This window comes from Gorilla gorilla, chromosome 19 (genome assembly GCF_029281585.2).
Source record: "Gorilla gorilla gorilla isolate KB3781 chromosome 19, NHGRI_mGorGor1-v2.1_pri, whole genome shotgun sequence".
Taxonomy (NCBI): Eukaryota; Metazoa; Chordata; class Mammalia; order Primates; family Hominidae; genus Gorilla; species Gorilla gorilla.
Genome location: NC_073243.2, coordinates 41,761,865 through 41,767,864, shown reverse-complemented (window position 1 = coordinate 41,767,864; position 6,000 = coordinate 41,761,865). Strand labels below are relative to the sequence as shown.

Genomic DNA, 6,000 nt, shown 5'->3' with positions numbered 1-6,000 from the left:
ATAAGGAAATGGAGGCTCAGCGATTCTGCTATAGCCTGTCTACATATCCACTGCTCTGGAGACCCAGGTTGAGTGGACTCCTGAGGAAGGGAGGTTCAGGCGGAGAAGGCTGCTTGGAAAGATGAGGCTTGAGTTGGTGCATTGCACTTGATTAGGTGCAGAGAAGCCTCAACAGATGGAGGAAACACAGATGGTCTCCCCATGATTGCATCACCACCCAGAGAAGGTTGGAAGCAGTTACACGCCCACTGCTTTGCAGTCTCAAATGTAAACTGCCTAGAAAACTGAGCATGCTGATGAGAAGCTTTGTCTTAAACCTGCAGCACCCCTATTTACAGATGGTCTATTTTGAGCAAGGAGTAACACAATATACAGTGGGGAGTTCCTGAGTATGTAGAGGACCCTGATGCCCCTTTTGTGAGTTTATCATTTCATGAAGAACTAGAACTGGCATCAGTGAAGGGCAGAGAGATGGACAGTTGGACATAGCCATATACAAGTGCTGAGGGAGAGTCAGGGAGAACAGAATAATGACAGGTAGCATGGTGTGGTGTGTGGCGAGTTTAAGAAGGAGGAATAGCCTGAGCAATGGTTTGAAGAACTGGCTTGGCAGAGAGCAGGGAGAAGCACCTGAGGGAAGGTTTTGAGGTGAAGAAGGAAAATTCCATGCTTAGCTGGAGGAGAGAACACAAGACAGAGTATGGCAGCTGGAGATGAAGCAGTTTGGTAAGGAATATATGTTGGGAAGTTTAGAAACTCATAGATTCAACCACATTACCCTTGATCACCTGTACACAGAACCTCAAAGACCTCATCCACTTCAAATACCTTTGGTTATTACTTTGGTGTTGTCATATCGCCTGTGTACATGGGGGTCCTGAGTCAGAAAGAAAAACAGAGAAAGGCCTTTCCAGAACTGAGATTTGTATTATCCCCTTTCCCTAACAAAAGTAGAGGCTTAATGCAAGAGATCAACTAGATTCAAGTAAACACTTAATTTACATTTTATAAAGGGGCTTCAGAATGCACATAGACCTTCAATTGAAATGTGCGGGAAAATTAAATCACTAACTATCAATGGGCATGAGTTGCTCTTTGAGGAATCTCTATTATACATAAGCTTAAGGAGATGCTCAAATACACTGGGTGCCCAATTTTCTGAACTCTTTGTGGCTGTAAAGGTGAAAACTGGAATTTGTGTTTAGCAAAGCCTCTCATGCAGTAAGAAAGTAAAAACATTCTTCTTGAGGAAACACTGGACAAATGGAAATACCTAAAGGCGGGGGCTTCAGACTGAGATGATAAAACATACTGTTTGACAATAAAAGACTTGGAATAGGTCATTGTGTTTATTTCTGCAAAAATATATTCTTTGCCTGATTTTTTAAACTTCTTCTAATGGAGAGAGAGACAGAAGACTAGAACGTTGGTCTCTGGGGAGTGACCATGGTTACCATAAACAGTGGTGCAGGGAGTGCCCTGCAAAATGTGCCTGCTAAGAGGACAACTGGGGAGAGAAATACAGTAACCTCCATTAGAATATGAGTTCCATGTAAGGTAAGGGTCTTGAGATCTTGGTTTCTTTCATATCCCCAATGTCTAAAACAGTACTTAATGCATAGAAATTGATCAAAAAGTATTTATTAATTGAATGAATAAAGAAAAAAAAACCATGATCTCAGCAATATGGTATTGGAGTGGAGGATCAGGAAGAAGGCACCCAGGAGGCTACTCCTCCCAGGAAGAGGCAAGGCCACTACTAGGGTATTCATGTCTGAGATCTAGTTTTAAATTTTTCCTATCTCATAGTTAGGAGATGACCAGACATGGCCAGCGTGGAGTGGTTCAGGATGAGAGCTGGGAAGAGTGGCAGACACTGCTGGGTACTCAGCAGTCCAGCTCCCCTTTTCTTTATCAGCCATATTCATATTTTGTTTTAGATGGGAGTGCACTTTGCTATAATCCTTGCCTTCCCAGGCTTCAGAAAATGCACTGACACTCATTTCAGGTCACTGAGATATAATTAAAACTTGGCTAGGAATTTCTGGGAAAGTTTCACTTTTCTGCTTCAGGGGTTCCCCTTGGTCCTTTGCCCCTTATTCTTTCTGCTGAGAGCAAGGACATGAGCCTGGAAAAAGGGCAGCCATTTTGTGACCATGAGGCAACAAGCATGAGGCAAGAAGTCACATGTTAAGGATAGAGGAAAAAAATGTTGATAGGACGTGGAGCTCCTAAGACTTTACAGAGCCCTCATACTGCTCATGTCCAGACTTTGAATACATGAGAAAATCACCCCTCCTCCTGTTTGGTTAAACCACAGCAGTTGAGTTTCTGTTACATGCAGCTGGACCTAATTTCTAACTGACACAATAAGCAACCACCAGGAATGTAAACTCTACTGGGATGCTTAGAAATACTTGAGTAGGATGCAGGACTTCTTGTATCCAAAATGGAGACTTGGACTAAGACTGATGGACTTCCAAGGACACAGTGGCTCCTCAGGAGGTTGGAGAACTTGGGTTACAAAGTAAAGAATTTTACAACAGTGAAGCCTTTGGAGTTACTGAAATATACTATGAAGGCAGCCTACAGACTCTAAAGTATGTGTTTTGGGAATTACTGTTCTGACAACAGCAGAAATGACCCCTTAGTTGAACAATGCCTGAAAGAGCCATCTGTCTAGAACTGCAACAAGCTTGAGCTGCAGTTCTCATACCAGTTTGAGAACTTCACATTCTTTCTGTTGCCTAATGCCACTGAGTCGAAATGACCCAATTTACTTTGAATGGTTGCTGTTAATTTGATCTCCAAATTACTGGTTGGTAATTTTAGTGTCCATGATCTGAAAGTACCCTGTGATTGTAAGGAGGAACAGTTGATATAATCACTATCATCAAAATAACAACCTCATTTCACATGCTAACACCTTGAGTTTGTTGACATTGTTGGTAACTGTGGTACACATCTATTCTGCTTTACACAATACTGGTGTGAATTAGTGTCCTGGAGAACTGTGGGCTCTTTGAAGTATATTTGGAGACTACCCTTAGCATCCATGCAGCTAGAAACAGCAGAAAGGTGTTGATTGGTAGATATATTTTTAGTCAGATTACTTCAGCCCCAAACAGAAAGTGCTTAAGGCGGTAAGTACTGAGGTACATCTGATTAGGGCTCATAAACTTTATTCAGAACTACTTCTATAGCTAAGTGGCTGGTGTGACATGGTGTGTCTACATGTATGTGTGTTTTGGTGAATGCCTTTAGGTGATCCACTCTCATATTTAAAAAAATAGATTCCTACTTTTATCCTATAGGGCTTCAAAATTTACTTTAAAAATAGCTTTTTGCATTCACCACAGCTATGTGAGCTAGTTAGATGTCTTAAGCAAAATACCTCCACCCCTTTCAAATGAACAAACTAAAAGTAAGCTTTGATATGAGGCCGGTTCTCAATTATTTCTGAGAAAGGTCAACAACTTAGATATTATATTCAGATGTACAAAAGTAAACACAGATTTTCTCTTTCACATTTCATCTTGTTTGGGAGCTCTTCATTTCCAAAGACAGCAAAGAAAAGTTGATATTTTCACATTGCCACTCAGGGTTACTCTGTTTCTGCTCTTCCTTGAACTGTTCCAGACCTCTTTGGCTCTTGCCTCTGTTGCCTTCACTTGTCTCCAGTGTGACGCAGCTCGTCTTATTTGCCCTGGCATTTGAGGTAGAAGTTTATAGTTTCTGTCATATTCTCCTGTCATGAAGACCTGGCATCATGAAATGATCTTCTCATCTCCCCTCTCAGACTGTTCTCTGTCCCTCTCTGGTCCAGCGCCCTACAGCACTTCTTGATTCCTTTATTGAGGAGCATGGGGACACTGAATGCCTGTCCAGGCCACACAGGCTACCTCCTTTCTAAACTCCCTCCTGGGTGGCACCATGTTGCTCCGTGCCAGGAAGAAAACAGGAAACTCCCCTATAGGGAATCAATATTATAATATTTACGTTAAAACATTTGGAATATGTCAACCTCCCCTCAGAGTTTCTCGAAACTTTATTCCTCCAGGGATTTTGATCCAGATAATGAAGTCATGTTCCTCAATTCTGACATCTTGCTTCTCTTTCTTCTCCTTCCTGGGCTCCTCTCTCTGGAATCTGAAGGGCTTTTTTACTTTTCCTTTCCGTCAAGTAAAATTTTTTCTTACATCATATCCTCCTTCCCCTTTTTACTACAGTCTACAAATAAATCTCTGGAGTTCAAATCTACCAAGCTTCACTCTTCTCCCCCACTCCCCAAAAGCTCTATTGAAGGACAAGTACAAATAAAAATTATATATATTTATGGTATACAACATGATGTTTTTATATATGTAAACATTGTGAAATTATTAAATCAAGCTAGTTAACATATCTACCACTTCACTACTTATCATTGTTTGTGGTGAGAACATTTAAGATCCATTCTCTTAGCAATTTTCAAGTATACAACATATGATTGTTAACTATAGTTAACAAGCTGTAAAGTAGATCTCCAGAACTTATTCATCCTGTCTGACTGAAACTTTGTATCCTTTGACCAACATCTCTCCATATTCTCCCTTTCCCACCCCGCAGTCCCTGGCAACCACCATTCTACTCTCTGCTTCTGAGTTTGACCTTTTCAAGATTCCACATTTAAGTGAGATCATGCATTATTTGTCTTTCTGTGCTTGGCTTATTTCACTTAGCATAATGTCCTCCAGATCCATCCAATTGTAGCAAATAACAGGATTTCCTTCTTTTTTAAAGGCTGAATAGTATTACATTGTGTATATATACCACATTTTCTTTATTCATTCATCTGTTGATGGCCACTTCAGGTTGATTCCATATCTTGGCTATTGTGATAATGCTGCAATCAACATGGGAATGCATATATATTTCAACATACTGATTTCATTGCCTTTGGATATATACCCACAAGTGGAATTGCTGGAGCATATGGTATTTCTATTTTAAATTTTTGAGAAATCTCCACACTGTTTTCCATAATAGTTGTACTAATTTACATTCCTACTAATAGTGTACAAGAGTTCCCTTTTCTCTACATTCTCACCAACACTTGTTGTCTTTTGACTTTTTGATACCAGCCATCTAAAAGATGTGAGGTGATATCAAACTGTGGTTTTGATTTGCATTTCTCTGATGATTAGTGACATTGAGCACCTTTTCATATTCCTGTTGGCCATTTTTATGCCTTCCTTTAAGAAATATCTATTCAGGTCCTTTGCCATTTTTAAATAGGGTCGTTGTGTTTTTGCTATTGAGTTGTGGGAATTTCTTATCTAATTTTAGATATTAGTCCTTTATCAGATTTATGGTTTGCAAATATTTTCTGTTATTCCATAGGCTGCCTTTTCACTCTGTTGATTGTTTCCTCTGCTGTGCAGATGCTTTTTAGTTTTATATAGTTCAACTTGTCTACTTTTGCTTTTTTTTGGCCGGTATTTTTGAAACCATCTCCAAGAAATTATTGCCAAGACCCATGTCAAAATTTTCTCCTATATTTCTTCTAGGGTATTTACAGTTTCAGGTCTTATATTTTAGTCTTTAAGTCTAGATTAAAGAGACTGTACTTTCTCCATTGTGTAATCTTGACACCCATGTCAAAGATTAGTTGGACTATATGTGTGTGAGTTTTTTTCTGGGCTCTCTATTCTGTTCCATTGGTCTATATGTCTATCTTTATGGTAGTACCATACTGTTTTAGTTACCGTACCTTTGTAATATATTTTGAATCAGGAAATGTGATGGCCACAGCTTTGTTCTTCTTTTTCTATATCACTTTGGCTATTGTGGGTCTTTTGTGATTCCATATGAATTTTAGAATCATTTTTTCTATATCTGTAAAAAAATTTCACTGGGATATTGATGGGAATAGCACTGAATGTGCAGATTAGTTTAGGTAGTATGGATATTTTAACAATATTAACTCTTATTATCGTTGAACATAGAATGTCTTTTATT

The 6,000-nt window shown here is 39.3% G+C and overlaps 1 long non-coding RNA gene across 2 annotated transcripts in view; it reads left to right on the top strand.

The window, feature by feature from the left end:
• The first annotated feature begins 1,466 nt into the window (after positions 1–1,466).
• The window catches only part of LOC129527976 (uncharacterized), a 35,966-nt gene continuing 31,432 nt past the window's right edge, over positions 1,467–6,000 (top strand). The window contains exon 1 of one of the 2 annotated variants that reach the window (XR_008673092.2): positions 1,467–1,557. This is a non-coding gene — a long non-coding RNA (uncharacterized lncRNA). The remainder of the gene's footprint in view (positions 1,558–6,000) is intronic. The other variant, XR_008673091.2, reaches the window with a different exon arrangement.